General features: G+C 40.0%; 1 pseudogene; it reads right to left on the bottom strand.

Annotated features, from left to right (window-relative positions):
* Nucleotides 1–4,640: 4,640 nt before the first annotated feature.
* On the bottom strand, nt 4,641–4,940 carry LOC101561736 (annotated as a pseudogene).
* Nucleotides 4,941–11,041: the final 6,101 nt, after the last annotated feature.

Below are 11,041 nucleotides of genomic sequence, written 5' to 3'. Positions count from 1 at the left end.
AGACAGACAGACAGACAGACAGACAGAGACAGAGAGACAGAGAGATGGAGAGAGAGAAACTTTCCCCATAATAACAACTGAGCATAAATTTACTGCTTTGTTTTCTTAATGTAATGGGACCAAACCCCATGAGCACAGACATAAAGCAGAACTAGTCTGTGAGCCAATACTGATTTATATCAGAGCCAGAGGGAGGCACTGGTTTAGCAGGAAAACAAAACAAGAAAATAAGAAGAAGAAGAACAACAAAATATCCCCCACTTGGGTTTGCTCTTAACTGTGCAGCAGATGGGGTGGAGAGCTCAGGAGGGCAAGGCCATGTGGATCTTCCCAGCCGAGCAGGGCTGCACTTGGCAAGGACAGTCCATGGCCAGCATTCAGAGCGTGTGGAAGAGAGGAAGGAAGGAAGGAAGGAGCCAAGAGCACCTCTCTGGGCCCATTACCTCATGTTCAAGGGAAGGGCTGGGCCCAATGCACTCAAAGGCCTCTTTCAGCACCGGGCCAGTGTTCCCACACCTTTTCTGTTTTCTCTTGCCTGCTTTCACACTCACAGATTTCTCTGTAGCCACCACTGCTTTGAAATCTTTTTTCCCTTTTCTGGCCTCTCCTACATGTTTCAAGCATTGACTAAGTTCTCAGTGTTTCTTGTCTCTGCTATTGGCTGCTTATTATTTCTAGATCTTGGGAGGACACATACATAAAGCCATTGATTAAAGCCAGTCAAAGTCATGGACACTAAAATTTTCATATTGGTGTATAATTAAGTACCAGAGAAAAGATCTGTGAAATTTAAATTTTTAATGCTGGTTCCCCGAATGCAGTAGGCTGTGCTGGCCACATCAGGCCTCCTTCTCAACAAAACCACATAATGCTGCTTTCAAACACAATGAAAACCAAGTTTGATATGGTTTTGGAGGCTGGCAGCTGGCCAGAGAAATCCTTCCCTCCCTGACATTCACAGAACTCAGGAGAACTGCATGGATGTTACTGCAAAAATGAATTCATTCTCTGTTCCTGACCAGGGCTTAATCCTTATTTACAGATTGAAGTAAAATAGAAAAAATATAGAGTAATAATCAGGAAGAGTGTTATTCTACAAAGGGTGTTTCAGCCCCTGGGAATTTTTTTTCCCTATAAGGCACAAAAGATAATAACATTTTAAAATAGACCGAAAAGAATTACAGAAAATTTCTCTAATTTATGCCTTAGTTTGAAAGGAAAAAGTCCATGTCAAAGAAGTAGAGAGGTCACACACACACACACACACACACACACACACACAGAGAGCCTTCTGACATGGTTGCCACTAGATGGATCAATGCTTTTGTCTGCAAGTAAGAAGAGAACCCAAATAAATTTAACTTTATTTATTTATTTAATATAAAAACTTAAGTTTGACATAGAGCTCCTGTGGATTCAATTTTACTATTAACAGCACAGTTTCTCCCCACTTTTCTACTCAAATTTATTTATTTATTTTCTTTCTTTCTTTCTTTCTTTCTTTCTTTCTCTCTTTAATGTATTTGGTACAGGGTCTCACAATGCAGTTCAGACTCATATTGATCCTCCTGTTTTCAGCCTCGCCAATGCTGGGATTACAGGTATGTGCCACCATGCCCAGTCTCTGTGGCCAGCTCAGTGTGCGCTGTGGTGGGGCCCTGCTGGGGATTGAACCCAGGTCCCTGCACCTGCCTAAGCAGGCACTTAGTCTGCTGAGCTATCTAGCCAGCCCTCCAATTTATTTTAAGATAGCTGTCCTCAGGGTCTCAGAGTGGCTGCCTTAGGTTGCTCTAGGTTGTACATTGGTGATACAGAAAAGGCAGAGTTCCTCGTCCTCTTGTATTCTGGTTTGTTTATCTGTTTGTGGCAGTGGGAATCAAACTCCAGACCAGCACTTGCCAGGCAGGCAGGCACCATGCCACTGAGCTATATCCCTGGCCCTTGTGCTCTGTTTTAAGAGAAAGGACACACCTCTTGAAACCTTGCACTAACTCCTCTGTTTTCATTGGTCAGAATGGATCACATATCCTTACCTAGGTAAACCTTTTACTTGATAAAAGAATGAAACCACGATTGGCTTAGACCTGTGTTGTTTTGTTGAAATATAATGTCAGCCAGGTATCTAACTTCATTTTTTTCTAAGTTATATTTAAAAAGAAGAAACAGATAATACTATTTCTAATAATATATTTTTATTGATACTATTGTATCCAAGGTATTATTTATTCAACGTAAAACCAATAGAAAAATTATTGATGTTATATTCGCATGCTTTTCTTCCCTGTACTTTTATATCTAGTGTATATTTTGTACTCACAGCATGTGTCCTAATTTGAATTACCCTGTTCCGAGGGAACGGTAGCCACATGTGGCTGGAGACTGTTGCACTGGCAGTGTGTGTCTTCCCACCCTAACAACTAGAAGGCACACAGGGGCTAGGAGGGGATTGTTTACCCAGAAGCCATGGTCCTTCAGAAGGGGGTGAGTCTGAGCAAGGGAAAAGCGGAACAATGGCTGCTGAGTGGCAACTAACCTCATCTTCCTCCTAGGCTGTCTCTATTTCCATAGTCTGTGCCACCTATTTGGTCACTAGAAGAAATATGAAATCTTTCAAAACTCCTCTGTTTTCTTTTCAAACACCACTACTCACTTAGTTCTATCATTGTGCCTCTTATGTATTATGACATGTCCGTGATTTGGGATTCTCCATCCCAAGCTAATTTAATGCTGATCACATAACAGGCTTCTAGAAGTTTCCCTAGTGGCTCCAACAATGTTCGGATCCTTTAGTGCAGCATGTACTAGCATGCTCTGAATCATTCCCACAAGCATACCAGCGCTGGTCATGTGGGAACTGTGTACAGATCGTAGAATGTTTTTGCTCTTTCTTACCTCCATCCTTTTTACCTCTGATTCCTTGTCTTCAAACCAACTTCTCTTTTTCTCCCCTTTTCTTTCCTTCTTCAGTGGTCTGCTTCTTGGGAAGCTTCTTGCTTCTCTCCCCATAGTGCCTCTCCTAAGCAGCCCGTGTATCCTCTGCTCAGGGACACACTGTGTTTGAGTGGAATCATACTGGCCATGTGCTCTTTTTACTAAGTGGTAAACTCCCTGAGCACAAGAATGGGTCTGGTTCCTGTACCCTCACTGTAGAGAACACAGGGTCTGCTTGGTACATAGTGAATGTGTAGTACAGCTCTGGCAAAGTGAAGGCTCTTTGCCTGCAAATTGATGCAGGAATAAATGTGAAACAAGAGAAGGGCCCAATGTGCTTTGTGAAATACATTTAAAATAATTGTCAATGTCCATAGCTGTCCCAAATGTCTGGAAACCAGCAATGGCTATGCCAGGCACCTCAGCGGCCACTATGGGAAGCCTTTTATTTTGGCTTTACATCCATTCCAGATGTCTCCACCCTGGATTCTCTCTGGATGACCCCACCCCTGTGTGACTGTCCCCAGTTTAGCCCTTAAAGAGTGATTCTTCATGACTAAGAAAATCTGTGGTCAGCTAGCAGGACACTAGGCATGTATGAACTTGCCTTTTTTTCTATATAAGCAGACCTCCTCATGCCTCTATAAGGAGGGGTCAGTCTGCTCCTCTTAATGCTGCAACATAAGGCCTAATAAATCCTCTTTCAAAGGACCCATTTTTGCCTGTTTATGACTTACATCATGAGTAGAGTAGGCTCAGCTGGTACACTAAGATATAATGCTAGCAAACATGGTTTGTAGCACTGAGGATAGCTAGCAGCCAAAGAGGGTCAGAGAGCAAAGAAGAGCTGCAGGGAGCTACCGGATGTGGTTGTCAGGACAGCAGTGAGGAGAGCTGCTAGCTGAGAGTGCCCGCCTGCTGATATTTAACTCTCAAGATTGCCAACACTGAAAGAATTACACTTTGCCATTCATGATTGTTATCCAGTTGAGTGAAAGAACCCACAACTGAGCAACAAATGGAGGGATGAAGTCTGTTTTCCTTTCCAAGTGTTTCCCATTCATGATCAAAAGGCAGTCCTTTTCAGTTTTCTAGGGCAGGTATAACAATATACCATCAATGGCATGGATTATAGAAATACACTACTGTACAGTTTTGCAAGCCAGAGAAGTACAACTCAAGTTGTTGGCAAGATTGAGTGCTGTGAGGAGAATTTATTCTGTGCCATTTTTGCAATTTCTGGTAGGTTGGGACATTCCTTGGATTTACATAGGAGGGACACAATTCGCCCCATAATGGGAATCATAATTTAAGGCAGATACATTAATTTTCTCTTGCTGTGCAACCACAGATATAACCACCTAAAGTACACAGTTACTGTGTCATAGTTTTTAAGTATCAGGAACCCAAACCAGGCTCTGCTGCTCACCACTGGAAAATTTGCTACTGCTTCTTCTTTTTTTTTTAATTAATCTATTTCAAACTTTATTCCCAGGCTTCTCCATCTTAATTGGCTGCAAAGAATGAACTGTATGTAAGCAAAAACTGAAAAGAGCTGCAGTGTCCAAGGGACTTGGGCTTAAAAATATTAGAGATCTAGATTTTATCAGATCCATAAACAAAAACAATTTTAAAAAGCAGTCATAATATAAAATAGCAGCTCCCAGTAATTTCTTGCAAGTTTGATCTTTTTCAGAAGCTGACTTAGTTCAGTTTGCCTCATTCTTAGAAGCCTCATCAAAATTCTCCACAAGGTCTGGAACCTTGTCATCAACCTCTTCTCCAGTAGCAAGCGGTGCTTTTCCATCCACAGATTGTTTGGGCAGAGCTTCAGCCAGTCTCCTTAAACTAGCCAGACTGTCTTTACCAAGCTGCTTCAAGATGCTGGGTAGCATTTCTGTCAGTTGTTTCGTCTCAGCATGGCCTGGGATGGTGAAAGTGTTTGCTGCCAGAGATGCCTGAACTTTTGGGTTGTTGAAGTGAATAACTGTTCCCTGGTTTGTAGACATATACACCTCTTCAATACCAGAGATATTGTTTACCCCCAACTTCAGTGAGAACTGGAGATTTTTTTTTATCATCTGCTGTGGCTGGTCTATGAACCACCTTCTTCTTTCTGCAAGCAGTTCCTTTCCCACCAATATGCACTTGTGCCTGCACTTTGGTGAGTTTTTCCTGGTTTGTGATAGTTTCTTTCATCTTGTTGGAGCAGATATGGGGCAGCACGGGGAACTAGGAATGGCACTCAGGGGGTCTCAGGTAGACCAGCTGAGATGAGGAGTCTGGAAAATTTGCTTCTTCACAGTTCACCGAGATGAAGTTCTCTCTGCTTCTGAGTGGAATTGCTCCACCATTCTCATCCACTGCTGTTCTCTCCTCTCTCTCCCACCATAGAGTGACATAGTCATGGGACCTTCTCACCTTCAAGAGCAAAGGGCTATACAAGGGTATGACTCATTAAAGTTCACCTTATGGTATCTGCCATGTAGATACTTCAGACATTTGGTCTCTTTATCTACCTTACAGCTCCTATGATCTATTTTTATTTTTTTAGGTTCCACGAAATACACCAAGGGGAGGGATGTTTAGTATGGATCATGTTCAAAAGACCCAGGAACTCCAAAGGACAGCATAATTTAAAATACTGGAATTGAGTGAATTTTAACTTAGTATTAAATTCTGTGAGATATTTAAATGCAACCTTTAAGTTATGCTTATTTGAAGCAATATTTGGTATTAAAATAACTGTGGATAAATGGTAATGATTATAGCTGATTAAGAGTGCTGGCCATGTGCCAAGCCCCATTCTAACACACATAGTCTATGCCACCTCATTTTGTCCCCATCATTGACCTCTCTGATGAGACTAGCACTACCACTTTACAGATGATACTGAGGTATAGTGAGTCCAATGAAATGTTCCAAAGGCGCACTATAGGGAGCAGCTAGTATATAGGAGGTTCAGTAAAGACCCCCGGAGACTGCTGGATGGCTGCTCTATTAGGTTTGACTTGTTGCTTTTGAACAGCTTCTTGTCAAAGAGTTAGGGGTGGACACCAGCAGCAATACCTGTCTGATTCTTTTACCTCCTTCTTTTCTTCCTTTCTTCCTTTCCTTCTGATTGATCTGGTCTTCCAGAATGATTAATCCATTCAATCAAATTATAGAAGAAGGCACGGACAGCACTGGTAAGGCAGTGCTCTTGGCTTGTTTTGCCTCCAAATACTCAAGTTCGATAATATCAGAGAGCTATTCTACTCAATGGTTGAAATATCTATAAACATGGAAGAATATTTTAGGAAAACAATGGCAACACACAAGAACTGGGAGTTTTAATTTTCATGAGATATTTGTGGAGGGTTTTTTCCCCTGTATTTTAGGGAAGGGTCTACAGGATGTTCAGGGTCTCACTACTAGATAGGACTCGTAGTGATTATCCTGTTTACAGCCTCCCAAGTGCTGGGATTACAGGCACGTGCCACCATGCCGAGTCTCAATTGCCATCTCAGTGTACCACGGGGGTGGGGCTGGCATGCCAGGCCTGGGGATTGAACTCCGGCCCCTGCACTAGCCTGCAGGGCTTTAATCTGCTGAGCTATTTGGCTGGCCCTTTCTTGAGATACTTGTGATGAGAAATTTTTTAGGATGCTTGTGTTCCTGAAGCAATGACAGTAATCATATGGAGGAATGAAGGGCCATGGGTACCCAGGACACAAATGCAGGCAGAGCAGTCAAGCCACTGCTCTGGGCGCTGACCTCTCCTACCGTTGTTCTTTGACTCACTTTGACAGTTTTGAACCTGAAATGTCACAATGAGAAGGAATTATTAAAATTCTGTGAAAATCTAGGCCTTCTATCACTTACATATCATGTATCTGAGTGACATTTTCTGATACAAATTGAGCAATACATTCGGCAGCCTCTTATGTTTGGTAACAGTGATATAATTCAGGATCTACTTGATGATGTGAAACTTTTAGAAGAAAATTTTAAAAAGTGTGTGTGTGTGTGTGTGTGTGTGTGTGTGCGCATGCACACACATGTGTGTAAGATAACAACATAGGACATTTTGTTTCCAAAGCAGTAAGATGCCATTCAGGTGCTACCAGTTTCCATACTCATTTATATATTCTCTGACAATTAAGATTCAAGTACTGACACATTTTTTAAAAGAAGCAAATGAACTCTTTACAGTGGAACACTAAAAACTACTCACTGTTCAAAAAGTAGATGTTGTCATTAGGCATTTGGCGGCGCCTAAAAATTCTGTTCATTGTTGCCTGCATGCTCTATCAGCATGTAGGCATTATTCCTTTCTCCTTTCTTCATCACTCATGCTTTAAAAGAGAAAGGAAGAGATTTCCAGGTTTTCAGCCACCACATTCTTTAATCGTCCAAGCCTTGATGATTCCGCGCCTGTCTACTGAAGGGCTGCTTTTCTCTTCTCCCTACCCTACCTCAAGACTTTGTTCCTTCCCATGATTAAAAGAACCTATGGAATGGAACACTGTGCCAGATTCTGAAGCTATGTCCTGTGGTGAATGAAAGAACTCACATTGTTGCCGGGGTATTGTTAAAACTGTACTTCTCCTTAAAAAAATTAACCATAAGCCTAGTAGACTCTGAAAATTTGTGAGATATAACATAAGAAAGACATAGAATGGCTAATCTAAACACAAGGATTTTTTTTTCTTGTTTTACCTTTTATGAATGTTGACTTTGAAAGGGTTTTACTACCAAATGCCTGAATAAATATTAATAATTCAAAAGAAGAAAGAAATAGGAAGGTCAATAATTTGGATTCTTTGTCATTCTAACTGTGAAAGATACCTGTTACACTTGCTAGCTTGAATGACAACCTTGGCTTGTCATATTTTTTTTCCTCTCAAAGTGAAAATATCTTTCTTTGTTGTTGTTGATTTTTGAAGTGGTATGGTACATTGGTTCTCAACCCTTCCTGAATCACCTAAAAACTAGTATGCCTGCAGCCTACTAGATCCAGAGTTTCTGACTCAGAAAGATCAGGGTGAGATCTGAAGTTCTAGATTTCTTTTTTTGCATTTCTTTTTTATTTTTTATTTTTTTCAAGTTCTAGATTTCTAATCAGACAGAATGATATAGTTTCAAACAGTACAGATCCAAATGATACAGAGAAGACATATCCCCAGAGACGAGACCTGTTAACACTTCATGTACATTCTTTTAGTCTTGGATGCACTCCTGGAGCAGACACTGCCTCCTTTATACCCATGTTTGCCTTCAGGGCAGCATTTGCACAACTAAGAAGCCACATCATGCCGATTCCCTTGCAGCTAGGAGTAGTCACATGACACAACGCTATCCAATCAAAGGTAAACACAGTCTCCTGGAGGAAGGCTTTTTGGGAAAGTTATCATCTTATTGCGTTAAAGCAAAACAATCCAGCTGGCATATAGCTTTTACATTCTGTCCTTCCGTCTTCATCCTGCCTGAAGTATGGTGGTGAATCCCAGAGTGACAGCTATTATCTCTATACTTGCAGGGCATGGTCTGGGAAAATACAAGGTACTTGGTTCTTTGAGCAGCTGTATCAACTCCGTGTTTCCCTCTCATTTCCTATGAGATTAGTAACCATAGAATGTTTAAGCCCTCCAGTTGATTTCTGCTGTAATGTTAAACACAATCCTAGCAGATACTCCTATATGTATGTAGGGCTGTCCATAGTCTCATAGTCTCAAGACAAATGTCATCTACTTAGAGAAGCCTCTAGCTACCCAATCCATACCAGCACACACACAATTTTCTGTTGCCTTACCTTGTTCTAATTTTCTTCATGAAGTTGCATGGTTTTTGATGTTTTTATCTTGGCAGTACTGAGGATTGAATCCAGAGCTTGCACATGCTAGGCTAATCTTTCTATATATTGTTTGTTCCTTTCAACTATAAGGTACACTTTATGAGAGTAGGAGCTTCATTTTGCTGTTATATTCATAACCCATTGAGATACTTAAGAGATATTTGTTGTATGAATGAGGAAATGTACACAAACATGGATTACTCTCTCATCTAGACAGTGTTCTGTAGCTAGTGTTTTCTTCCACATAACAACATAATTTTCAAGGTGGTATACCATCCCCATTCTATCTCATGCCTATGCAGCATTCTATTGTTTGTATAAACTTTAATTATTTTGTAATGTAATCCTCTACTCTATGTTTCACATTTTCCTGCAAAACACTTGCAATTCCCAGCTTTGCTATGGAAAGGGGAAACTTGATCCTTTTTGGTCTCTTCTCCCTACAGAGCTAGTTCCAGGATGATTAGCAGTATCTCACTCAGAGAAATATCATGAGAGGGAAACATCCCCATCTTTAGTGTTTGGTTTGGCTTTGCCAACTTGAAGCGAAGAATCCCGGTAATTGATGATGTATTTCCTCACATCGGATCATTTTAAGAAACACCATGTGTGGCCTCTATAGTCCATCTAGACAAGCTGATGTCTTTTCACAGGCTAATCTGGCATAAAGAGGTCAGATTTTCATAGGCCTGCTGGCAAATCCAGTCTTTTCTGGCTGAGGACCACCCAGGAACACAAAGACACATGTATTGCCCCTCAAAAATTAATTTTCAGAGATGGCTTATTCTAAATAAATGGATGAAAAAGGCAACAAATCTCTAAGGACATGCTATTAAATGAACCCCATGACCAAGTGGTAAACACATCACTCACCCTGACTGCATTCAGGCTACTGGCAACCTCGCAGGGTTTTTGAAGGATGATAGTGAGTATTGCTCAGATTTCTATAAATAGATAATTTTGGTGATTTTTTTCACAAATGGAGAAACTGCTGCAAAGATGGATTTTTTTCCTTTTTATATTCATATTATTTATGTAGAATAATATACTTATTTCAGTTTGGCATACTGATGCATGCATGTAACATACTTGGATGATTTCTACCCCCTTGTTCATTCTTGTCCTTCCCCCTTCTTTCCCTCTGATTTCATTTCTCTTTTCCAGCAATCTCCCTTCTACTCTCATGTCATCTTTTCTACAAAGGTTAATTAATTTCTTTTTACCTCCAGAGGAAATATTTGTCAGCAATTTGAAATGAAATGAAAACTCTTCCACTTGAAAACATTCAATTCCTAATGGGCAGCCCAATAAACTTAAACTTAAAACTTATGGCATTGCTTCTAGAAGCTCAAACTAAGCTTGTAGCCTATTCAACTGTGGAACCTGACCACAGGAGACAAGATTCTATAGCTGGTTAGGAATTAAGTTCATGGAAGAAAGATGCAAAACTTTCCAATGGGAAAAATCAGTATGGACATTGCGTGTGCGTGCGCACGCGTGTGTGTGTTTTTAGTACATGGTCTACAGGGTCTTACTACACAGATTGGACTCATAGTGTTCCTCTGTTTTCAGCTTCCCAAGCACTGTGGATATTCTTTCAAAGAGACACTAGGACCTACGGGAAGTACCTTGTTGGGAAAGTTATAGAACATGGATAGTGATATAAATAATATATGCACATAGTAATGCATGCACATAGTATGCAACTGATTGCTGTATGGATATACTAACTTGTTTTTTAAAAAATTATTTTAGCAATGTATTAATTATTGAAACTGTCCTACTAATCAGTTTTGAAACTGTCTCATTGCTGTTTCTCAATAAAATTATTTTAAAAAACTCAATTTGAAGAGTAAAAATAGGAGCAAAAACAAATAGAAAAAGGACAGAAATAAGGTAACACAACAATGTATATGTTATAGGTTTTCAAAACAGGTATAGCTAATTAACAGTGGTTGTTATATTATCTATTTTATCATCAAATCTGTTGCTCAGATTAACAGATATAGTTATGCAAGATTGGGGAAATAATTGAATATTGGTGCTTGCTTTCAAGAAATCTTATTTTTTCCTTGTCTTTTTTTGTTTTAATTTATTTTAAAGAGAGTATAGTGATTGATAAGATGCAAATTCATTTCAAGTACACAAATTTGTAGTTTCTAGATGTTCCTTTGAAGTCATACTTATCAGTTGTAGCATCTTACTCATTTCATTGCTTAGTCTTAGTCTTTTATTTTTATGAGTCATATGTTTACCTACTTTTGGAAAGCCATA

Source organism: Octodon degus, unplaced genomic scaffold (assembly GCF_000260255.1).
Source record: "Octodon degus isolate 3935 unplaced genomic scaffold, OctDeg1.0 scaffold00015, whole genome shotgun sequence".
In the NCBI taxonomy this organism is placed as follows: Eukaryota; Metazoa; Chordata; class Mammalia; order Rodentia; family Octodontidae; genus Octodon; species Octodon degus.
Note: the sequence above shows the minus strand (reverse complement) of the source record. Positions and strands in the feature narration are given on the sequence as shown.